Here is a 26,439-nt window from a genome sequence, read left to right on the forward strand (position 1 = left end):
CCTCTACATAATGCTACTATAAATTACATAAATATGTCCCACGATACACAAACTAAATGTATCAATAAATCTACCTTAATCAGATCCCCAAATTGCTCTTGGTGATTCCAACACCATTTTCTAAGAAAGGAAATATTACAGAAAGGAATGTGGAGCGAAAAGAGAAAGCTGGCCCAAGAGATTGTACTTAAATTATTTTATTTCTGTAAATTTTATTTTTAAAAAATTGTATAAAAATTAAATTATATATATATACACATATATGTATATATATATATGGTTATATGAACACCAAGGCATTGAAAGGGACTCATGCAAATGAAGGCCTAGAAACATACACTTCATTAGCTTTGTGGTAAAATTCTCTGAAAATACAATAAAGACATATTTTGTGGTATTTTTCTAGAAAATAGGAGTTCTGTTTTAGATCAGCTGAGGATGAGAGGCCAGCAGCACATCGAGGGAGAAATATCCAGTACAGGATAATTATAAATTGGAGGTGTTGGAGGAGAAGTAGACAGGAGGGCAATCATCCTTAGAAAGGTAGTCGCCGGGGGATACTAAATAATTGACTATTAAGAGAACACACAACACAGCCTCTTTAAGGGAGATAGATTTGAAGGAAAGGCACACTAATGAACTATGTCCAAAAGTATACAAACAGCAATGGAAATGTGGCACGGGGCTAATTTCCTCTCCACTGTGACCATATGCTTGCTGAAGGCGTTAATGGCACTAATTGCTCGGGGACGGCTCAGTAAAGTGCGTTTTATTTCCTTTGCTGGGAAATATCACGGAAAACATAAAATCTCAAGATTGCTGTTTGCAGCCCCTTCACGAATCAGCCACAATTTATCTGAGTGGGGTTTGATATTCAGAGAAAAGCCTCATGCCCCATCTGCATGGACCAAATAAATCTCCCTTCAACCCAGGAGCAAAGGTTCTCCAAATTAACTCTTCATGGATGGGTTGCTTGATGCTCTTTCTGAGTCAACACAGATGGGAGTGCATGCTGCAGTTTTGTTCCTGAGTGTGATTCTCTGATTACTCTGAAACAGCAAACAGTGGAAGTGAGATGACAGCCAGAAAGTGAAAGACTTTACTTAGAGAGTCCCCGAACAAATGTAAATCAGTGTTATTTCATTTCCAAGTAATTGGCTATTTAGAAACGGGTTTGGCACAATTAGATTATCCAACTAAACTAGAAATTGTGTTTACCCACAAAACACATGTAACATCATGGTAATTAGGTATGGCCTAGAGAGCTGACAGCTAGGCAGAAGACCCAATATGACTCCAAAGTAGCATAGAAAAGAAGGTATATGAATTGATGGAAAGGAATGGCCTTTTCCCCTACCCGAGAAGTCAGAATTAGCTGTCACCACTGTAAAATGTCTCTATAGAAAAGGGAAGCCAATGGGAAGCCTTCAAGGAAAATGTGAAAGAAGAGAAGAACTGAGGTTTACTTCTGTCTTCTTTTTTCACTGTCAGTGACTCTCCTGTATTTTGCAGGATTCAGGATAGGCAACTGTGGCTGCACTAGAGACTACAGAATTTTGAATGTTTATTGCATCATTCTATCACAGCTGGAATAACAAGTAGAACACATTGTAGAGGTTGAATGATAAAAAAAAAAAAGCTTCCCCATACTATCAACCTCTGTGATCAAGATGGAGGACCTTACCACTACCATCCTTATAGCTAGTTCATGACATAATGATGCTATGTATCAATATGACTCTTTACCAGTTGAATTTGCAGGATGTCATCCTTGAGTGGGATGAAAGAGCTACCTGGTTTAGAATATAAGAGATTTCAACAATATGCCACCTACAGAACAAAGTTGGATATTCTTTTATAAGGAGGCATCATCTGAAACTTCCATGACTGTGGCAGCCAGATAGGAGGTTACATAATGCTTAGAGTTCCTACCAACAACTGGTGGTGAAATTCACATGACCATGAACAACTGAGCGAAGATGGAGAATTGATATTTCTAATAAAGGTCTCCCCAAAGATCTGTCACACGCGTATGTTCAGGCAACGCCCTTCCCAAAGCTGCCCCAGCAGAGATGGATAAATAGGGAGAGAATTCTTGCCAGGCAGAGTGCCCAGTTGGATCAGCCCACAAGGGGGCACTTTTGTAAATCTGCTCAAAGGCCTGTACATTGCAGACAGTAATCTCACAGGTCATATATGAATAGGTCTTTTCAATCCAAACCATCCAGAGTAGAGATTCTTCATGACGGGGCGAGCCCAAAAGGACACCATGATATCTGTGAAACTTTCCCCTACAGGCCATCTCCACCCCTCCTCTTAGTAGTTTATGATGAGTAGAACTGTGGGAAAGTGTAACTGACTTTTAAGAGAAGTAGATTTGGTTCAAATCACAACCACTGCTGCACTGAGGGGATGTGTGATCTGAAACGAAGCATTAACATTTCAAAGCACAGGTTTCTGCTTCCTCACCTCAACATTCCTATCTGAACTCTTCTGCAAGGAGGCACAAGAGGGGACCTAGATAACAGTGGATTTTGAAGTCAGTAACTGTCCACATTACTGTTGCTATTTGTCTCAACTATCCCTTCTCCATTTTGAAGTAATTTTGTTTTGGGCACGACAAGTATACCTATGCTTTCTAATTGAGCAGCACTTCTGTTTGACCTACTTTGGTCAAAACCTTTTACGTGTAAACTGCAGTGTCCTAGAGCTATTGGAAAAAATCCTGGCAATATCCTTTCCGCTAGCTAAGTGAACAGCTGGAGGAAGAGGCAATTCCACAATTTGGCAGCTTCTCAAGAGAAAAGGGAAGAATTTGCAAAATAATTGATAACATTTCATTTTTTGAAAAATTCAGGATTTGTCCTCTGAACTCCTTCAAAATCCATATGCACTTCAATATGGAGATATTACTCTACTGAAAGATCTGCTCAGCATTACCAAAATGACCCCTCCTCTCAAGAAGCTTTCATTTCAGTGGGAGAGAAAGCCATATAACCAAGGGACTGTAAAACAAGTCTTTCAACTACTGATGGACTGATTCATTTATTTATTCAACTAATATTTATTGAGTATTTAACATGCCTTAGAAACTGTACCAGTTGCTAATGACAGTGAGATGCAGCAGTGCTCCTGCATTAAAGGACCTCACAGTTTAATGGTAGCAAAACAGGGGTATATCAATTGTTATATTCCTGTGTGATAAGTGCTAAGTTCTGTGAGATGTGTAGAATGGGGCTAAGCCTTTTACGTGTAAAAGTACGGAACTAGGTTTCCACCAAGACTGTAGTACGAAACTCCTTTTGAATCTTTGCCCAACGTCAATGATTATCACACCTCCTTATCTTTTCTGTTTCATTTGAACTGAAAGGCCATCTAAGACCTCTCTTCTTGGAAAAACTCTACAGATCCTCAAGGCCTGCCTCTGTCACCATTTCTGCTATGAAACTGTCTCTTAAGCTTTCAGACAGAATTCCTTGCTCTACCCAACATAAGTCCATGTGCATTTACAAAGATAGCACACAGTCTGTTTTATTATAGTCTTAAGTGAAGTCTTATTTGCTCACATTACAATTTCCTCTATTAAGCTGAGGGCCTCTCAAAGCTGGCTTATCTTCCCTTCTGGGCACTACAGATGTCTTGCTTGGTACCCAATGCATGTAAGTCTCAGAGAAAGCCTACAGAGTAAATGAAGTAATGCATGGGTTTTACTGAAACTTTTGCAGACAGACATGGAGGTCAAGTGTAGAATCCCCTTTGAATCCTTTGACGATAACTTCAGTTGCTCACATTTATACATAAATCATTGGAAGTAATTAGATGGCTATCTTTCCGAAATTTAAATGCAGTTTTAACAGAGCTATTCTGGAGAAAATAGCATCGGCTTTTGGGGGCCACCGATCGAGTTCAAATCTCAGTTTTTCATTTATCATTCTTATGATTTTGTCCAAGAATCTTAACCACTATGAGCTTTAGTCTACCTCATAATATTTTTTTGATGATTAAATAGTAATCTTTTACTGCATCCAACAGAAAAGATTGATCTTGCTCAGGCCTGTATATGTGGGGATGTTAACAAACTCAGGTGATACATTATTATGACACTGTAATTCTATACTCGTCTATTTGGGCTCATCCATTGCCTGGCATTCAGCAAATCTTGTACATTTTTTGACACAAGTGCATCTCAGAGGAACAACTTTCAGATCCAGGATAAGCTGACACTGTGCATGTTGCCACTGTTGAAGGAGATATCACCTTGATAGCAGGGTGAATAAAAAGGTAATAGCATGGTGGAACCCAATAACAGAAGGCCTAGGCAAAATGGTTATTTTTCAATTTTCTTCCAGCATTTTAAATCTGCATTAATGAAATGTGACTTTGCAGAATGAACGCAGCCCATATCAAATGGAATATTCAGTGAACAGCGTCTGGGAGCCCAGGGAAAGCTGGTGGGGCAGTGATCTGACAGGCTTAGGATAGTCTGTAGAGACCGTTTCATACCTGAATTTCTCTTATTATATAAAGAATGCATTATTCTGCATTGATTTTTTTCCCGAGAACTTGTTATTCCACATCAGTTGCATTTCCCATCATAACACCATACACTGTCTCCCACACACATACTCATACCTCACTGCCGGCCATCTTCCTTGTGCAAGTGCATTTGCCCTTCAAGACTTAAACACCATCTCCTCCTGGAATCCTTCACTTAGGCTTCCAGATTGAGCACAGTGGACCTTCCTTGTACGTCTCTTTCATGACATTTAGATCACATTTTATTTGTTGAATCACAAGTTAGTATTTCCCTCATTCAGAATAATGGCTTTGCTTCATACATCTCTGAATCATCTGAATCTAGGAAAATTACTGGCAAATAATAGATGCCTATTAACATCTTATCTAAGAGCTCATGAAGAAAGGAATGGGATTGTTGTTAAGCAGGCTTTGGTGAATTCATAACTCTGTATCCACGTGTTAGATTACTCACCATCACATGGGTGTGTGGTTCTCTTACATTTGATGTTCCAGCAGATGGTCTGAAATCCTCATTACTGTTATTCTTTCTTAAAATAAAAAAGAAGAAAAGAAAGGAAGAAGGGAAAGAAAGAGAGAAAGGAAGGAAGGGAGGGAGGGAGGGAGGGAAAGAAAAAAAAGAGAGAAAGAGAAAGAAAGAAAGAAAAGAAAAGAAAGAAAAAGAGCTAAAAATGATAAAAAGAAAGCTAAGAATAACTCTCCTGCAATTCTGGAATAGATTCTGTTTTTGGCCTCTGATTCCTCATGCAGTCATGCTGAGGCCTTGCTTAAGTGTGTCCATGTAACTGGTTGAATTGGAGTTGGCTAAGGATTTATTTCCCCCAGAGCCAATTTTTGCATTCTCAGTATAATTAATTCAATCCACAAAGCATTTTTTGAGCAAATAATATATACTAGGCAAGGCAAGAACACAAATTTGAGCAAGTCGTGGTCTCTGCACTCAGGTAAAAGAAAGAAAATTGAGTGAACTGATTTGTGGCTGCCTATATGCCATGCAGACTTTTGGTGTGAACACATACGGGGGATGTGTTTCTGTATGTTTAATTTTCTAGTCTGTGTCCCGGCCTCACACGACCTGCCCTATAGAGCAGAATCCCCCCAAAAAGAATATCAGATGGGCAGTCTGCATTACCACAAACTACTCTGCAACAGGCAGGTCACCTTGAAGGATGAATCCTCCCTTGTTCATGCCTTTCCAATGCATCCAAGAGAATAAGACAGGTCTGTCTTAAAACACAATGTCTTGGCTTTCGTTTTTCAGGGAGAAGATTTGTGTGTGTGTGTTTGGGTAAGATATTTTAGATAAAAGTCTTGATGCTCTAAAAAGGAAAAACTAACAAGGTACTTCTGAGATTAGACAGGTAATTTAGAACACGGAGTCAATTCACATCTCTGGGGTGGACAGAGGCACATAGCCTGCTCTCAGAATCAATAATCAAAACAAATCCTATCCCAGCAGGTCATATGGTATCTGTCCAGTTCGTAAAAGCTTGAGCTCCTATTTTTAGATTTATTCTCACACTAAGGAGACAGCAGTGACATAAAGGAGTTTTGTTCAAAAGCCTCTAGCCCTTTTCAGAAGCGAGTTTTCCTTTAAATAGGTTTCTTACCTTTTCTTTCTTTCCTGTCTCTCCTGCTCTAATTAAAGCAGATTTTATGGAGGCTCTCACATTTTCAAAGCCACATTTTCTGTTTTCAGTGTTGGCTCTCAGCTTTCTATTTGATGAATAAACTAGGCACTTCACACACTTGCTAAACAAAGTATTTTTTGTTTGTTTGTTTTCCAGAAACCTTGGGGAACCTGTGGATTTTAGAATCAACCCATATGCATTCCTTGCCAAATCCCTGAAAGTTCCACTGTTGTTTTGGGGAGAAAATATATGGTGTCTGTACTGAAAACCTTGTGGGCTTCCAGAGCTTGGGTAAAATAACTAATTCTCAGACAATTGAGGTCAAAGGTGGCATATAGTTAAAGGGCAAGAGAATGAGACTTGGCCAGAGATGAAGCAGCACAGAGAAAACTACAGAATCAAGAATTAATGCATTTCCAACACTGTTCTCTCATCCATCCAGAACTCTGCTGGGTTACCCATGGCTTCTGGGTTTTCAGAGGAATATGGATAGCCCTCTCTTTAGTTCACGACTAAGCTCCCACTGTGGGACCTAAGAAATAAATCCTCAAAAATCACACGTAAGGGGCCAGCCCTGTGGCTTAGTGCTTGGGTTTGGTGTGCTCTGCTTTGGCAGCCCGGGTTCGCAGATTTGGTTCCATGGCGTGGACCTACACCACTCATCAGCCATGCTGTGTTGGCATCCCACATACGAAATAGAGGAAGATGGGCACAGATGTTAGCTCAGGCCGAATCTTCCTCAAGTAAAAAAAAGAAAGAAATCATGCTTGTAATTTAATCCATTTGAGGAAAGGGCAGAACATAAGACTGAAAAGCCTCTAGTGACAGCAGCTTCCTAATCCCAGGACTGACCCAGACAGGGAGTCAGAGGAGAGAGAACATGTTTTGACATCAGACAAAGTGGACTTGAGGCTTCATCACTGCTACCCTCTGGGCCACACTGGAAAAATTATTTCATCTCTTTGAGGCTTGGTGGGTCCATTTTTAAAATAATACATACATTTTATTCATCATGTTTTTCGTATGCCAGGCCTTGTATAAGAACTTGACTAATATTACCTCATTTGATCCTCTAAACCACTCTAAGAGGTAGAAAATATTAGTATATCTAATTTCTAATGAGGAAACTGAAGCTTAGAGAGATCAAGCAACTAAATTGTAAAGTGGGAATATCTTGCAAGGGAGTAGTTAAAATAATAAAATTAATAAAATAATAAAAGAGCACCTGGCATGCGGCAGACACAGAATACTAGCGGTGCTGAGGGTGGTGGTGGTGCTGGAGGTGCTGGTGGCTGGGATCATGAGCTGTTGACTAGCGCACGGGCTGAGGAGTGAGGCTCAGGAGGAGGGAGGTTTGGAGCTCCTTCAGACTTAGCTTAGCGCCTCACCTGGAGTAGCTATGCGACACATACGCATTGACTGGCGTTGCCAGGATTGTGTGTGCCCCATAAGGACTTGGAGGCCAGGTGCAGGCATTTTTACGGAGCGCATGCCTCAAGGCTGGCCTATCTAAACTGTGTGCTATCAGAGAAGATGAGCATGAGGCTTGAGTCAAGGCAAACCTGTGATGAGGAGTTATGGGACTCCAAGAAAGGTCCCGTGTGGGTAGCAACTAACACTTTCTGAAACAGCGTCTATGCTTTTCTAAAATTTTGCCTTAAGCAGCTGGGTTGCTTCAAACTCGGGTTTCAATAAAACTGAAACCATCTGGACCTTTTCAAACTCAGGTTTCAATAACGCTTAAGCTACCTATATAAATGCAAGTAGAGTATTAATATTAAGCTTTTACACTTGTAAGGAATAAATGAATCGAATATGAACACTTGGCAAATGCACTGACAATGAATACAAGCTTATTTAATTAAAAAAAAATAGGCCCTTAAGTGGCAGTGATTGTGAAAAGGAAGTTGCATGTGTTTTAAAATACAAGTTGGCTCAGGAAAAGAACTTCAGATGGTGTTTGATAAGGGAGCTAGATATCTGGGGGAAAGGAGGTGGGGACTATCTTCCCAGGACATGTTTTCTCTTTCAGTGATCAGCTATCAAAGATGATGACACAATATGAAGTATTGTACACATATTATGCTCTTTACTAATGTCATTTAGTTTAATCTCACAAAAACTCTGCAGAGCAAGTACTCTATCTTCCCTTTCAAGATGTTGAATTCGAAAAACAGGGAGATGAAGCCATTGAGAGGTTCCGCAGCTCCGTGGAAGGACTGCTAGTGAAATAGAGGTCTTCTTCCACTTACAATGGGGTGACATTCTGATAAACCCATTGTAAGTTGAAAATATCGTTAAGTCGAAAATGCATTTAAGACACCTAAGCGACCGAACATCATAGCTTAGCCTAGCCTGCCTTAAACGTGCTCAGAACACTTACATTAGCCTACAGTTGGGCAAAGCCATCTAACACAAAGCCTATTTTATAATAAAGTGTTGAATATCTCCTGTAAAATGGTTGTAAGTGAAGGCTGTTTACCCTCGTGATCACATGGCTAACTAGGAGCTGTGGCTCTCTGCCGCGGCCCAGTATCACAAGAGGGTATCATACCCCATATTGCTAGCCCAGGAAAAGAGCAAAATTCAAAATTGGAAGTACAGTTTCTACTGAATGTATATCACTTTTGCACCATCATAAAGTCAAAAAATCACAAATCAGCGACCATCTGTAGAGATTTGACCATAAAACCCATGTTCTCATTTATAGCAAACAAACCATGATAATATGTCCTCTAGCTCCCAGGTAGTTTGTACAGTGTATTTGCCTGGTCCTGTTGTTCTCCTAAGCTAATTTTAGGCAAAATGTCGCCCCAGCTAAAATCTTTATTTCCTAGCCTAGCTGCCTTGAGGAGTCAGGCGTCTTCTCCAACTCTCACTCTTGCCATTTATCTGCAGTAGCATCTAGGTACACCCTGTCAAGGCTGTATTGTATAAGAAAATGCCAGTGAGAACCCACTTATATCAAACTTGAAGATTCTCAGAAGGCCCATCTAACTGGGAAAGACCCAGGCCATCTAACTGGGGGAGACCTGATCCTCCCCTTCAAACATTCATGATCTACTGAGAGAAATAGGCAATAAGCAGATGCTCATTAAACAATGAAGGAAGTGAACATGGGGACACTACAGGAAGAAAAAGAAGAGGCACCAAATCCAAGCTAGGACTAGATGAAAGTGATTCCTGGAAAACGGATGTCTGAGGTTGATCTTGAAAATGAGAGTGGAGTAGACAGAAGAAACGGTAAGTGGCAGGCTAGGCGAGGAGTAGTGGCAAAGGGTACAGAATGATTAAGGAGACAAACATCAGGGGGACTTCGAGTGTTTCTGTGTTGTTGGGACACAAACTGTGATGTGTGGAGTGGGCTTATGACCGAAGGGATAAGGCTTGGCCTGGTCAATAAGGGCCCTGCATGTCATGTTAAGGAGCTTGGACTTCCCCGTCTGGGGAACAGAAAGCTACTGAAAGTTCCAGCAGAAAAGCTGCTTCTCAGATTTGTATTTTAGATTAAAATACCAATATATACTAATATTAATACTATTAATAATAATTCTGTTGTTTCTAGGACTGAGGCCCTTCCAGATTTTTGATCCCTAGCTGGATGCCTTGCTCATGTCTGTCTGGCTGGCTCACCACTGTGAACACAGTCTCTCAACATTCCAGATGTCTCTCTGGAGCTAAGCTAGTTGCTTTAGCCATTTTCTTATTTACCTAGGACCTTAATGCACATGCTAGCCTGTCCCAGACTACCTCAAACCCAAACGTGCCTTGTTTCCCGGGCATAAGTTACCATGACCTCCTTTGTACATCATTACAATCTCCAAAAGTCCTGTGCTCACTTATATGTTAGAGGTATGGGGGAGAAGCACAGTCATCCAAGTTCATTTTCATGGATTACCTCACTAAAACGCAAAAAACACTGAGTAGGTATTACTAGTGTTATTAATAGTAACCATTTTATACAGATAGAGAAAGGAAGCACAGAGGCCATTAGTGGCAGAGCTGGGATTAAAACCCTAGGCTGTCTGGAGAGCCTGAGCTCCCACACACTATGCAACATGGATTCTTAATATTAAGTCCTTTCAACTCTAGTTTTCAGCAGTAATACTGGGACTGACAAGATCGAGATCTTGGATTTGTCTGCCAATTCTATGACATATTTTTATTCAATTTTTATTTATTTATTTTTTACTATTATACAAACAACACTTTAGATTGTGGTCTTGCTTTACAGCTTTCAAACACATACACATATCCCCCTTCTTCCCCTGAATGAAGGTGCATTGCCAGAGTCTAAGAATCATTATATGCTCTATAAGACTGAACAGCCAACCTTAAAGAAGAGTTACCATTTTAGAAATTCCTCAGTATCAACATAAGTGACAGCAGTCACCAATAAATCAGATACAAGGCCTAGAAGGGAGATTGTTCATAAAATATGTTTCTCATGCCATTTTCTAACTTTTCTCCTTCTGGCTGAGACAGTAAGATAAACACACATTTTCTCTCTTAAGCCAGTTCACTGTAATTGGGTAGAGGATCTTACCTCAAGCAGAATAGCTTTGCGCTGTCGAAAAATCCAAGGTCTCCCAGGCTAGAAAAACACCTTCTAAAATGGAAATCATGTAAAGACCCTTTCTAAAGCAGTACAGCAAAGCATGACAGGGCTGGAGGCTTTAGTTATTCTGAGTCTTTGTGATTCATAAAGATGGATGCAGTAGCAGTGGAGATGGAACTCTCTCGTCCCCAATTGGAGGGAGAGAGGCCACTGTGAAGAACAAATTGTATCTTCATACCCAATCTCTCTGCTAACCCTGAGGGCAAAAAAAATAATAGCTGGTAGGAAATACAGACATGCATTCTCATGAAGAGATACCAAATCTGTTTCTTCTGGTGTGGAAGAAAGGCAGGATAAACAAAACAATAAGCAAAACAAAAACAAATCTGCCTGAATGGACATGTTCATTTGCCATCAGCACTATCAGACTCGCCTGAACAACCTCTTAGCCTGAGGAGCTTCCCAATGATGCTGGAATTGTTTCTTTTGACTTTTGTTTTAACCTTAGTTCTTCTTTTAATTGGTCTAAATTGCTTTTATTTCCTAAGAAGAAATTAGTATGAGTTGGAATCAGTTCTGGCTGTTATTGATTCTAACTCAGCTTCATAAAAGCTAAGTGGCCCCAGGGAATTTGCTTGACCTTTACAACCTTCCTTTCTCTTGTCTGTGCAGTGGGGGTAATACCATTATCCTAACTCTTGGGGATATTGTGGGGGTTTGATAAGATAGAAAACCTCACAATTTAGCACCTGCCATACAGATCACATTTAATATTTTGTAGACGTTATCATAATTTTCTCAGTTCACTAAATGTTGAGTTGCCAATTGTATTTTCTTACTGTGGTCATATAGTGGTTGGAATATTCTCCATTCCATTGGTTCTCAAACATTTGTCTCTCAAGACTCCTTTACATTCCATAAATTATTAAAGAACCTAAAGACCTTTTCTTTTTTAATGTTGTTTATATCCATCAATATTTACTATATTAGAAACTAAAACTGATTTTTCCAAGTTTATCATTTCAGTTAAAAATTACACTGTTATACTCTTTAGACATTGACATAAATACCTTATTTTTGTGAAAAATAATGATATTTTCTAAAACAAAAACAGAATTAGTAAGGAGAGCAGCATTGTATATTTTTGATAAATCTCTAATGTCTAGCTTAGTTTAAGGTATCTATATTTGCATAGCTACTTCTGCATCTAATCTGTTATGATATATACATGTATATTATATATATTTTTTTGGTTGAAGTATATGAAGAAATCTGGCTGCACACAGATACATAGTTAGAAAAACGTAGGTCCTCATAGACCCTCTGAAAGGTTCTCAAGGACCTCTCAAGACTGTCCTATGAGAACCTCGGTTCTATTCAAAGCACAAATTTCTGCTACCCCCTTTCCCTCATTTATCTTGTTGATAGCCCTAAAGAAAGGGTACTAATCTGAAGGGTCAGGCATCCAGTTATTGATTGTGCCTTGACTGTGCGTTAAAGAGTCAGACACCTAGACGTTTGTCTCTTTCCCAACCACATAATAGAAGTGGTAGGTTGACTCTCTATACCCTCTAGTTCATCACTTCACATATGGTATGCCAGGGCTGGTTCCCTTTCTTCCTCTAATCTGTACTTTGAGCCTTTATGAAGGCTGTGGACATCTTATTCTCAGCTTGGAAATAAATATAAACCATGCATACTAAATCAAGTTATAGTTTTGGAGAACTTGGAAATACACTGTTATTCAAAAACAAATGTCATATAGGGAATAGAAAAAGGAAAAAAATAATTTCAACACCAACTTATTTATTAAAATAATCTTGTTAGCAAGTTTCTCTCTCTCTCTCTCTATATATATATATATATAAAATACTTTTTGTATGTAATGGCTTTGATTTTTATTTTCAATAATAATGTTGGAAAATAAGAAAGAGATTCATCAATGGGACAAAAAAATTAAGGAAATTCTAAATGTTAGAAGACAAGGTCAAATCTATGGCAAAGACAGAGCAGAGGAAAACATAGGCCAAAAGTGAGAAGCAAAAGCCATCCTTCACAACAGAACCTTGAGGAAACTCCAATCCAAATTTCATTAAATATATTATTTAAAGAACTACATTTGCAAATTTTAGCTAGTTGGATCCCACCCTATTCTCTGTCAAGTCCAATAGAAGTTTCTGTGGTAATAGAATGCTCTATAATCTGGACTGCCCAATACAGTAGCCACTAGCTACATATAGATAGTAGGACACTCAAAATGTAGTTGATGTAATTGATGAATTGTATTTTTAATTTAATTGAATTGAATTGAAATTAAATTAAATTTCAAAAGTCAAATGTGGTTAGTGGCTCCTGTACTGGACAGGGTAGATTTAAACAAAGAAGATATCTTCACATGAGAAATGTTAATTAAATTTTATTTTATTCAAATATTAGAGTGCAATGTCGTTGGAAAGAATGAGGTAGGTCTATTAGCTGACAGAGAGAGATGTTTACAATGTGATGTTTTTTGTTTTGCTAAATTAGTTGGAAAATGTTAGAGACAATATAGTGTATATTCATAAAAAAATTTCTGAAAGCATATATACCACCTTTTGGGGAAGAGTTGGACTTTCACTACTATATATGTTTAATGTTCTGAAACAAAGATGCAATATATAGAAAAATATAAACATGAGGGGAAAAATTAGTCATAATTGTGCTACCTACAGATAATAACTTTTAAGAGTTAAATATGTTTTCTTCCTTTACCAAATAAATTTAAATAAGTTGTTAAAAAGTTAGATATAAAAATTGAAAACTTTAAAAAAATAGAATAAAATTCATTTACCTCACCTTGAGATGAAAGAGTAATTTTTAAGTATTAAAAAGAGTGAAAAAAAAGCAAATTCCGAAGGAACAGTTCAATATATTTGAAACAAGAATTGCTATATTTTATAATACATTGTAAGTAAAATTAAATTCAAATTCACAGTAAAGATATCCACCCACAAAATGATAAATAAGACACTGTGGTGGTAAGTAGAATAATGCATGTCTCATTCATCATTGTGTCCTCAGATAACTAAAAAGAGTGCCCAACACAAAGCTGTCCCTGAACAGACATGTGTAAAATAAAAAAGAATTTTTAAACACTGGAAAGAACACAAATGAGCAATTCACACAAGAGGAAATGGAAGGAATTAATAAAAATGAAAAAGTTAAACTTCACTAATTATCAAAGAATGTAAATGGAAACAACATTTATATGCAATCTTCTATTTTCAGAACAACAATAGCTCAAATAACGCTAGAGAGAATATTGTGACTTAAAGTCTAATGTGTTAGAGGTTGTCATGAAACTGGTAAATCTCTCTGGAAAAGAGTTCAATGAAATGCCTTATGAAATATAAAAATAATTATATATTTGATCAAAACATTCTTTATAATAGCAAAAATAGAGGGCAACTTAAATATGTAACAATACTATAATGGTTATATACATGATGGTAATTATATACAGTGGAATAGTATGTAATCACAAATATTTTAAAGAGTTTTACATAGCATGGAAATTTTTTTTTTAAGTAATTTCACTTCATGCCAATAGTTTTCAACTTTTCTTGGAACATACCATTTTCCACTGAAAATTTATATGGAAACATAATACATAATATAAATTTATTTGACAGTTAATATTTATAAAATTTTTTATTATAAAACCACACAATGATATTAATAATACTTTTCAATTAACTAAGGTGTGATAGATGACACTTGCAGTCATATGTAGGCTTCTACATCAAAATTGTTTCTGATATTTTGATTACACTACATTAGAAAATTGTGGTTTTCCTAGAATTTTGAATGGTAAAAAATTTGAAGTAAAACAACTCATCCTGTAAATTAAATTAAACTTGTTCAAAACCTTGGATGAAAAGTACTAAAATTGTGATTGTAAGTGGAGGTGCTATGGCTTTTATAGCTTATCATAAATATTAAAGTTAGAAAAAAATAACCAAACCTTATCCCTAATACTAGAACTATAGAAAATGATATAATCATATCAGATATACATTTCTCACTGCAAAACTAATTATTTTAACCTGAAGAGAGCAAGCTTCTTGTTCAAAATTTGACCTGACATGTGGCAGTGTACAGGTGCCATAATAATGACCTTATCTTAGACTGTACATAGAGGGCCATGTTCAGGCTTCATTTATTTAAAATACTTACACATATCTTCAAATTTTCCAATTAATTTCACTTTAAAAGAATATCAATTATATTTCGAAAGTGGAAAAAAATTTTTCCAAAGTCTTCCTAAAATAGTCTGATTTGAATATGGTGGTGTTTTGCATGCTAGTTTTAAAAGTAGGTAAAATATATTTTAAAACAAAAGTTTAATCGTCTACCCCATAGCACTTCCGTAGAACACTGCAATACAGAATGATGATAATTCTGCAGAATAGATATCAATATTGATACCACTTTTAATGTAGGTATAGATGTATACAGAGATACAATACAAATAAAGATATGCGTGGGAGAAAAAGAACAAAACACCAAAATATTGGACATAAAAAATATTGTAAGTAGGTTGTCATATGAAAATTTGTTTCCACTTTTAGTTTTCTTTATTTTCCAAGTTATCTATTATGAGCATTTTCTTGTTACCAAAATTCAGTATTATAGTTTAAATGATTTTTCTTCTCAAAACTGTTTATCTTTTCATCTTTTAGATGAGCCATGATGTAATTTGAAAAGAAAACCTCTGAGTCACTTGTGATAGATACTACTTCAGTAGAAGAACTTTTTAAATTGCCATGAGCCTTGTATTCCATCTAATTATCATGCTTTCATTTATTCATCATCTTACTCAACAAATAGTTTTTGAGAAGCCACTATATGCCAGGAACCCAGGTATCACGGAGTCAATTCTTTTATCTAGGCCTCAGGGCTGGCAAATAATTTTGCGGCCACATTAATGATGATCCTTGTTTTCCGTATTGCTGTAATCAAGAGATTCCTAAAAGCATCTTGCATAGAAAACCATCTACTGAACTAGCCCCACTAAAAAGTAAAAAGATATGCACAATGTGTGTATATATGCACGTACATTGTGCGTGCCTGTGTATGTGTGTCAGTGTGAAGCTAATTATTTTTATTATAATACTCCTGTTTTAAAAATTTGGACAAATATTGTACATGCTAGGCTCTAGTTTCAAACTTACTAATTCATTTATTATTGTTGCTTTTAATGTACTAGATGCCAAAGATTACTGAACACATTAAAAAACTGATAATTTTAGCAAGGCAAATACTATTACTTTAAATCCACATAGATAAAAATGTAATTTTTTTTCCAGAACACAATGCTAAATTAAGTGACTTTTGAATTGAAAGCCATGCATAAAATGCCCACTCTCTGCTAGAGTCAAGATGGGCTTAAATGCGAAAATACAATTTGTAAAAGGCTAACACATAATGGAGAAGAATTTAAAGTTTAAGAGAAAATGTCTCCTAAATGTCCTTGCTTGAGATCATGAGGCGATTCATAGGAATATTTATGGACCAAGCCATGAAATATTTTGCATGTATTTATTTCTGAGCCACTCAGAAGCTTTCTGAGTTACAAGCATGGTCTGCAGCCATTCATTCCAAAAGTAGATTTTAATAAGTCTCTAGGTGCGCTATCGCAGCTGAATATAAGAAAGAGTCCTAGAACTAATTCTGGGAAAGATATGCCAGAAGCTATTAGTGAGCTGAATCTATAGCATAATTTATCATTCACTGAAGCTCGAAGTCATCATTTTGTCCCCAAGAGCCCAATGAATGCATTCCTCCTTCTCTGTCTGTGTGTTAATTCTACCTTTGGGCCTTACTAGAATATCACAAAATTTGGATTATATTTCAGCTAATGTACAATGTACATTACAATATGTATATATATGTACAATATGTATATATACATATGTACTACACTTTTTTGAATTTTATTAACAATTTTTTTCCAGCAGATACCAAATCTTTAACTGACAAATACCTTTTACTGCTAAAAATTTAAATTCTTCATAATAAAGTAGTAATAAGGTAACATTGATTCCACTTATTTCTTTAGGTGCTATTGAAGCATTATAAATAATGTGTTGATTTTTCTTAAACGAAATAATTGTATATTTTTGATAAATTTATTTACAAGATATTAGGTTTCTTGAAATTATCCTATTTTTAAAGTTATAAAATATGAGTTAAAGGCAAATCTGAGCATGTTACTTCTCTACTAAAACTCTCTTCAATGGCTCATCATCTACAAAATAAATTTCACATTCACATGTCTCACTAGAAAGTTCATAATATGTTTCTCCCTACCCTCCTAATTCATCCTTCATCTCTCCTCCACATTCAGCCATTCCCAACTGCCTGTACACCCAACTTGCCATGCCTTTCCTCATTGCTCACTATCTAGAATGTTCTTCTCTGTTCCAGTCATGAAGCTCATACTCTTCCTTCAAGATGTTGTCCAAGTCCAATCTCCTCTGGCTTTTCATAAACTCATAGCAAAGTCACATTCTTCTTCCTATATAATTATGACATCATTTTATTTTATTTATGTGTTTGTATATCTACTTCCTACAATAGAGTGGGAGTTCCTCAAGATTAGGGATAATATGTTACTACTGCCTAGCACAGTACCTGGAGAAGATAGGTATTTAGTTCATATCTATAAAAACACTTGAATGAGTAAATAGATGCAAAAATTTTAAAAAGTAGCAAAGTACTAAGGAAATAAACAGGCAAAACTAATTTTCCTAATCAACGAATGTTACATTTGAACGTTACTAAATGCAAGTACTGATCTGCTGCACACATAATGCAGAACAACCAAAGTCGATCTGTTGATATTTGCAATAGATGTGTCCCCAAAACTTTATAATGGCAATACTGTTATTTGTATATATATATATATTTTTAACTTGGCCATAACCACTGAATGAAACAGTATCTCAAATAATAGTTCTCTTTCTATACAGAATATATGATGGACTCCTTTAAATCATAGATCTGAACCAATGTTGAGTTCAAAATTCCACTCTTAAACGTATAGAAACATATATTTGTTGGCTATAACCAGGTCATTTCTTATACTTTAAATTTCACTTGTGGTTTTGATAATTATCTTTCTTTTCTGGGCTGCTTCTCAGGTTTAAAACAAAGGTATTTGGGGCCAGCCCCGTGGCTTAGCGGTTAAGTGCGCACGCTCCGCTGCTGGCAGCCCGGGTTCAGATCCTGGGCGCGCACTGACGCACCGCTTTTCCGGCCATGCTGAGGCCGCGTCCCACATACAGCAACTAGAAGGATGTGCAACTATGACATACAACTATCTACTGGGGCTTTGGGGAAAAAAAAGGAGGAGGGTTGGCAATAGATATTAGCTCAGAGCCAGTCTTCCTCAACAAAAAGAGGAGGATTAGCACGGATGTTAGCTCAGGGCTGATCTTCCTCACAAAAAAAAAAAAAAAAAGTTACTTGTTTGTTTTGTCTTCTAATCCCTATATAAACAAGATATAAAAAGATAAATTGGAATAATTTGAGGAGAGAATGTTGTTTTTAGGAAATATAAACTCAAATGCCTACAGACATCAGGCTATTGAGAATGATAGGATATGAATAACAACAGGGAGTGGTGGGGTTTGAAGCTAATTGGAAAGTACCTACCCTTCCTAGGAGCAGCAGCTGCATTAAGTGCTACTAGATGCCTTGTGAGAGGACCACCAGCCAGTGTGTTGTCTGAATTACTACTACATTTTTTTTCTTCTTCCTCCTCCTCCTTCCCCTCCTTCTTTACAACGAAGGACAATAGTCTAGATTTTTATGAGAAAAAAATCTTCTAATTTATTAAAGTCAGAAATTTTTAACACTTTGACAATGACTGTACAGGTTGAACCAAGCATTTCTGTGAGCCGAATCCTACCATTTTGTGCTATCTTATCTTGGCTCATTCAGTACCTAACTAATTGGACATTATACTCATTCATTCTCACATTGCACAAGATTCAAGCTTATTTTGAAAAAGAAAAAAACTCCACATGGTGAAATTTTCACTCTCTCTCAGGTGGATGAGTTTGAGTTAATCATTCCATGAATGCCGAGGGTTGTCTGCTCTCTGATCTCAGATGCCCCATATTTTCCGTCTTGGTGGCTTACCCTGGTGGGTTGTGTTTTATATCCTTTCTTTACTATGTCTACATGTTTAAATTTTACTCATCTTTTTTACTCAGTTTTTCCCATTTATCTACTTTTCTCACTATGCTTCTATGCCTACTTAAGTTACACATACTCATGTTATATTGCACTAGATCTTAAGCTTACTCCTTTGTTTCCTGTGAAGACCTAGGCACAGTGTTTTTCACATATTTAGTTTTTGTGCTGACGTTGCTGACATTCAAAGGTTTTACATTTGTTGAAGAGCTAGTATTGTGTGTTAATGTAAAATGCAGAATTAATCTTCCCTGATATGAAAATGACCTTTAAATAAAGCACTTATAGGTAAAAATATCCAAATTGTATTTAGTTTGCCCTATTATCCAATTGGCTGATGTCAGATGAATAACTTCAATGCAAAGAAGACAAATCTTCAGATGTTGAGTATATTCTTTATATTTTAATAAGTTACATGCTTGATGCAAAAGACTAGTATTATTAGTAATGGTGTTCTGATAGTATTCCTTGATTTTTTTTTTTTAACTTATGAATAGGTTCCTGGTCTCCTTAGAAACAGTTTAAAATACGTTTCTTTATATTTTTAAGTAAATAATTACATTCTAAACCACAACAAAATGGAGAAGGAAATGCAATTGAAAGGCACAGTAGAAACCTATAAAAATTGATTTTTTTCAAGAGATTAGAGATATTAGGCAAAGTGTTCAGGTAATCAAAATCTACTTTCCGCCATTTCTAATTAAAGTGCAAATAATTTCAGAACTAGATTTAGGCTCTAATACAGGATGGGGAAATCCATAGGATTTGGAGTCAGAACTTAACGACTTCAAGCCAACCAAATTGTGTAATCTTGGAAGAGTTACTTTCTCTCTTCATTCCCCATTTTTTTTTTTACACAGGAACTTAATATAGTCATGGGAAAAATGTTATTAAATAGATAAAAGAAGAATCCAGTGAAAGCAAGCTAACATTGTTCTTGTGAGAATTAAATAAGATAATATGTGAATATGGTCCATACCCTGTAAACACTATGCAGCTCTAAGTTGTGTCATTGTTATGTCATTTTCTTTAAATAAAACTATTGTATTTTGCAAGGGAGATCTCCAATGGCTAGGACCATTACAGGGATGGTACTTGGCAGGAATTAGCCTAGCACTGTGTTTGGCATATCATTGGCTTTCAATATTACTTATCAAAAAAAGGGAGGGTAGGATTAGATAAGCCCCACGTTCTCTTACAAACCAAAGACTGAACAAAACGGAGAAATATAGAACCACATCTGTTCGAGTTATAAGCTTCAGTTGGATCTGAAAGAAATATAAAAGTTGTTTTTTATATAATATATTCACCTTCTAGTGGCAAATGACTTCTGGCACATCAATGCTAACCTAAAATTTTTAGAGGTATTTTAAAAATGATTTTACAATATAGACCTTATTTAAAGCTAAGGATTATCATATTTTGAATGCTTCTGCAGAACAGAATACTTTAAAATATTTTAAACATATTTTTACCATTCTAATTGGTTTCTTCATAGTACTATTGTACTTTTGTCTATAGAACAATATCCTGAGTCATATTATCAACACCTCTTCAGATAATTTGAATCATTTAATATTCACTAAGGAGAAGTTGAAAGCTTTAATAATTCAAAGCAACTCATTTACCTTGAAGTTATTCTTCTTCTTTGGAAGTTAGAATAAACGAGAATATTTACTTTTGAAGAAATTAGCGAATCCTTATCTCTAATGTGTAAGCGGCTCTTACGAAGATAATTTTTGCTATGATAAAGGAACAAAAACAAAAATAAAACAAAACCAAGAAATCACTTAATATCATTTTTGTTTGCTTATTTTTAAGGAAAAGAGATTATCCCATGTTTATAGCAAAAAGAAAATAGCTTGAAGTGGTGGAAAGGGAAAAAGAAAACTGCCAACTCTGGTGTCCCCAGATAGGATAGTTTGAGAGTTATCCTGCCAAAGTATCCCAAGTCTCAATCACACCTTGGGTTACATTTCTCAACCCCCTGAACTCTAAATGGACATTTCCCTGAGATTGTGGTCACAATAATTCCATTGTTTTGGTGATTGTAAAATGTTGACTCTAATTTGGATTGTCCTCTAGTGTCCTTGCTAGACACATCTTGCACTAATTTTCACAGAAGAGATATTTAAAGTGAAAAAAGAAAGTGATTACCTAAATTGTATTTTATGTGGGCACCAGGCCAACTTCTTGGACTTGTGAAGAATATCATGTGCTCTTTCTTAATAGAAGTCAAGACCTTGATTTTTTACAAAAGCCTGCAGTCTCAGCAGCTCACTGACCTTTGAAATCACTGCACTGAATGGAAAAGGAAGACTTCCAATTCATGGAACAGTGACATTTTTCCCTGCCGTATTTTTATCCATAAAGCAACATGCTGACTATAAGCTCTTGTGTCTCTGCCTCCTCTAGGTTTCATCAGTGATGATTTGTCTTTGTGGTCTAAGCAACAGTATAAGAAATTACTTACTGTGCCCATATGCCGCAATCCAGACCAAGTCAAGGACTTCCTGAGCCATTGGCTGGTAGGATCTAAAATTCGTGCTTCTCCTATCAACGTAATAATCATGATGACAAAGACATTTTAAGACCAGCAGAATTCCTCTCTCCACCCCAGCTCCTCTGTGTTGTCATATTCTTTACAATAACAACAATGCCAGCAACTACAAAAATACTACTTTTTACTTCACACCTGTGAAATATCAGGCATTAGCCTGGCGTTTGGAATACAAAGTCTATCATTCATATTATCAATGGCAATGTTATTTTCACGATGTGGGAATACATAGATTGAATTGAGGTTCAGTAAGGTTAGGCAGCTTACTGAAGTTGCAGTGCTAGGGACCGGGCTTCTCTCTCAGTTTCTCTACTTATCAATCTCAATCGCACTCTTCTTGTGCTAACCTAACTCTTATAATTTGAGCTCTTCCCAGTAAATATGAATGAAATGACCCAGTGATGTCATGATACCACCACTCCTCTGTTCCCTGAAAATATACAATTTCTACCTCTGCTCCCAGTATTTTTATTGACTGGAACAACTTTCAGTTATAGAACTCTTCCCCAAAGCACAGTTATTCAAAACAAAGTTCAAATCCATCCTATGCAAAAGGCATTCTTATATTTCATTGGTTACAATTCTGTCCTAAGAACTTTGAGATCCTGGCTTTGCTGACTTGACCTCTTAAGGTTCTTGGCTTTTTACTTTATGCTGTAGTGACACAAAGCCACTGGTCATTTCCTGGGCAGGACATGTACTTCTTTATATTGGTGCTTCTGCTTATGCCCTGCCTGGGATATTTTCCTCAAAAATCTTTATTCAATGAGTACTTACTATTATCCTTTAAGAATCATATTAGATGTTACCTCTTCTAGGGAGTCGACTCTGACTCTCAAGATCTATGTTCCAACAATAATATTCTATGCTTGCTCTTTAACTCTCTGAGCACCCCATTATACTAAAATTATCCATGTATGTCTCTTTCTCCCTCACAAGACAATGTCTCGTTGCCTCCATAGTACCTTGTCTAAAGCCTGGCACATTTGTAAATAAATACATGAGGAGAAGTTCTATAACTTATCAAAATATGTCTTGTACATTAGTTATTTCTGTATGTTTGGATGTTCCAGCCTAAGTTATTTATATATTAATTTATTCAATCAATAATGTACATGCCCTACCCCAGTGGTCAAAAATACAACTCTCTAAAGATTATCTGGATCAAATCCTGGCCTGGCCAAATACTAGCAGTATGATCTTGGACAAGTTATTTATCTTGTGTCCATCTTAGTTTTCTCATCTAAAAATAGAGATAATAATAGTCAAATAATTGCATATGTAAAGAGTCTTTATAATAGTGCTCGCTTTATAACAAGCACTTCATTTTATTAGGTTCTGTAATTAGCTATTAATTTCATCGTTCATTTACACATGTACATTGAATACACATTACAGGCCAGGAAATGCGCTGGGTTTTGAGTATATATTAGGAAAACAAAAAATGCATGGCCTTGGCTCTCATAAAGAACACAGCACGAAAAAGAGAAAATAAGCAAGGAAATATATATACACATATATCATATACACATTATATATATACACATACACATATATGTACAAATGAAATATATGATAAATTGTGATAATGTTATAAATAAGACAATCAAGAGATCTGTGAGAGAGAACGATGTGTGTGTCCTACATTATGTCACATGGTCAAATAAGACTTCACTAAAGAGGGTCATTTAAGTTGAGAAATAATAAAAGAGTAAACTATACCAACATTTGAAAAAGAGTATTTTAGAAAGATAGACTATAACATGCAAGACGTTACAGTTGGAGAAAACCTCATATGCTGGAGGAATTAAATAAAGGCCAGAATAGAAGAGCGTGGCCAGTGAGGGAAAGCAGGTCACCAAGCTGGAGAAGCAGACAGCGGCCAGGCAATGCATGACTTTGCAGACCGAGGTAAGGAGCTTGACATTTATTCTAAGTGCAGTGAAAATCATGAGGTCATGTCTTCCTCCTTTCTGAAAAACCTTGCGACACCTCTAGAAGACACCTAATAAATACTTACTATATAAATCTGAATTGCTTACAAAGTGGCCAGTTGAGATAATTCTAAACTTTAAATAGATAGAAAACTACATAGATAAAGTGGAGTATTTCCACAATTGTTTTCCTTATTAAATTGTATATGATTTTAAAGATAGTTTCATGAGAGTGTAAGTTAGAAAAATCTTGGATCAAAGAAAGTTTAAAATGTTTCTTTACTGTAGGACTTACAAATTCTTTAGTATGTTACTGTGAACTCTGATTAACCAATAAGGAGATACAATATCAAGTCATTCCCAAACATTGTTCTGGGACCCTTTTGTTTCAGAGCCTTCTTCAGGCCTAGGGCTACATTAAACCTCAGTCCTTTCATGTAAAATGGAGACAATAAATCATTTCAAATAGTCATGATATAAGTTAAATTTGATAATCTATGTACAGTAATTAGCCCAATGCCTAACACATTTTGGTCAATAAGCATTACTATTTATAAACACGAAAATATGCTTATTAGAATGTATTTTTATCCTAGAGTTTATCACAGACACCAAAGTTGAGTAGAATATAAGATTTCATCTCAAAAGTAAAAGAGTTTACGTGTGTTTAACCGACTTCAACTAACTTAACTTCAAATTGTTATAAAACTCAAAGATAATGAATAAAAAGTAATGTAAAAGACCAACCTTCTGCCCAGAACTTGCAGATACATGGTTTCAGAGGTACAAACCTTAGTTTGTTTAATCTTAAAGTGGTAGCCAGCCTCTGATGACCCATAATGATCCCTACCTTCTGGTATTCATGCCATTTATAGACCCTTTCTACACAGAATCATAGCTGGCCTGCGTGACCAATAGAATATGGTATAAGTGATGATGTATAACTTCCCAGGTTAGGTCATAAAAGACATTGTAGCTTCTGCTTTGACCTGTGGAATACTCACTCCAGGGGAAGCTAGCCATGTCACCAAGACACTCAATATTACCTGTGGAGAGGCCCACTTGGAGAGGAACAGCCAGCTTTCCAACAGCCAGCACCAATTTGCCAATCTTTTGAGACAGCCACCTGGGGAGTGGATTCTCCAGCCTCAGTCAAGCTTTCAAATGACTATGACCTTGGACTACTACATTTTGACTTTAACCTTTTGAAAGACTGCAAGACAGAACTACCCAGTTAAACTGCCCTTAAATCCCTGCCCTGTGAAAACTGTAATAGATAACAAATATTATTATTGTTTTACGCCATTATAGTTTGGATAATTTTTTGTGAAATGGATCAGTAATGAATCTATAAACTCCTTTGTTGACAATATTTTGCTTAGTTCCATTTCCCTTTTTTAGTATTTGCAAACATTACTCACAAATATTATATTTCCTTTCCATATACCTCCCTGAGAAGAGATTCTTTGATCTGTTATTTTTTCCTTTATTCTCATTATCATCACCATCTATATCAACCTTACTTACTTGGAGGTGCTGATATCCCACTGACCATTCTACTGGCTTCTTCAGTTAAATCTCTCCTCCTCTGCAATTTTCTCCCTCTTCAATGGTTCTTTGCTCCTTTTTTACATTTGAATTGTCCATAATTATAAACAAACAAACAAAACACCCTTTATTCTATAATCCTGCCACATTGTCAAGGTATTATTTACTCATTCATTTAACCATTTATTTAAGAAATGTGAAATACCACGAAACAATATCCACTAGGTAGTTGTGAGATAAATGTAGTTTCAAAGAAGAGTCCCTACTTTTTGAGCTTACAGACACGTCAATAAGAAATTATAATGTAGGCTGGCAAGTGCCATGATCAGGGTCAGAATGTTAAACAAGTCATCACAAGCAGAATGAAGACACAAAATGACAGTAGGACTTGGCATAGAGAGGAGAAGCCAAAGTCTTAACTTCCTTAAGAATAAGAGGCATGGCCAGGAGTTAACAACAAAGATGTGATAGATGGTGGTATAACCAGAGTCTCAATGAAGCCTGACTTTTTACAGACCTATGAGTCAATGGTTATTTGGAATAGTAATGAAAGGTGTGGAGGACAATGAACTCACTTCTGAATACCAAAGTATATAAAATATGAGAAAATAAAGAGTTTCCACTAAAAAGGATTATAGAATAAGTCATATTGACAGAAGAAAAAAAAATGTTTATGCTGAGATACAAGGTATGGGAGATATTCAGTCAGTGAATAGTTTGAGAATGTAGAGGATTGCGGTAGTTATGGAATTGATTATCCATCCAGCACAATAGAGGGATAAAGGGGTCCATTAGTTATGGGAGGAGAAGGAAGTCAGATTAAGATATAGGCAGTAGAGAGAAGTATAAGGGTAAACTTAGAGTAGAGGACAGATGATCAGAAGCACTCATCTCTTAAGCAGTGGCCAAGGGTAATGAGACGTGAGCCATGATGAATATAAATGACCACAACATTTTCCTTAAGTGTCAGTACTTAGGAGGCTCCTAACACTTAGCACAATGTTTGACAAATAGAAGGCACTTAATATATTTATGTTGAATGAGACCTCTGGGTCAAAGAAAGAGATTTGAAAGTTATTAAGTTACAGACGGCAATTCAAACGATGAGTGAATACAATTACCCAAGGGGACCATGGTGAGATTCACAAAGTCGAAAACCTCCTGGGAAAGGTAAGTAACATAAATGTGTATATCAAAATAAGAGTAAGATACTAGTGTACATATTGATGTGAACTAGAATGGAACACACCTCACCTAAAGATATTCAAATATATATGTATTTGACATGCATTGGCAACCGTTGATGTAGAAAAATGGAAAGATGGTAGATATAATGAAGAAAAATGGTTAACTTATTTAGTTAACTTACTTAAATTATTCAGCACACATTCACTCTAAACTTGCCATGCTGTATCTGAGAGCAGTGGTTTG

At 36.3% G+C, this 26,439-nt stretch overlaps 1 long non-coding RNA gene across 5 annotated transcripts in view; it reads right to left on the bottom strand.

Moving 5' to 3' along the window:
• Positions 1-26,439, bottom strand: part of LOC147916645 (uncharacterized) — a 1,218,588-nt gene that overhangs the window by 1,090,997 nt on the left and 101,152 nt on the right. The window lies entirely within an intron of this gene.

Source organism: Ceratotherium simum, chromosome 7, assembly GCF_057802395.1.
Source record: "Ceratotherium simum simum isolate JZ-2026a chromosome 7, ASM5780239v1, whole genome shotgun sequence".
NCBI lineage: Eukaryota > Metazoa > Chordata > Mammalia > Perissodactyla > Rhinocerotidae > Ceratotherium > Ceratotherium simum.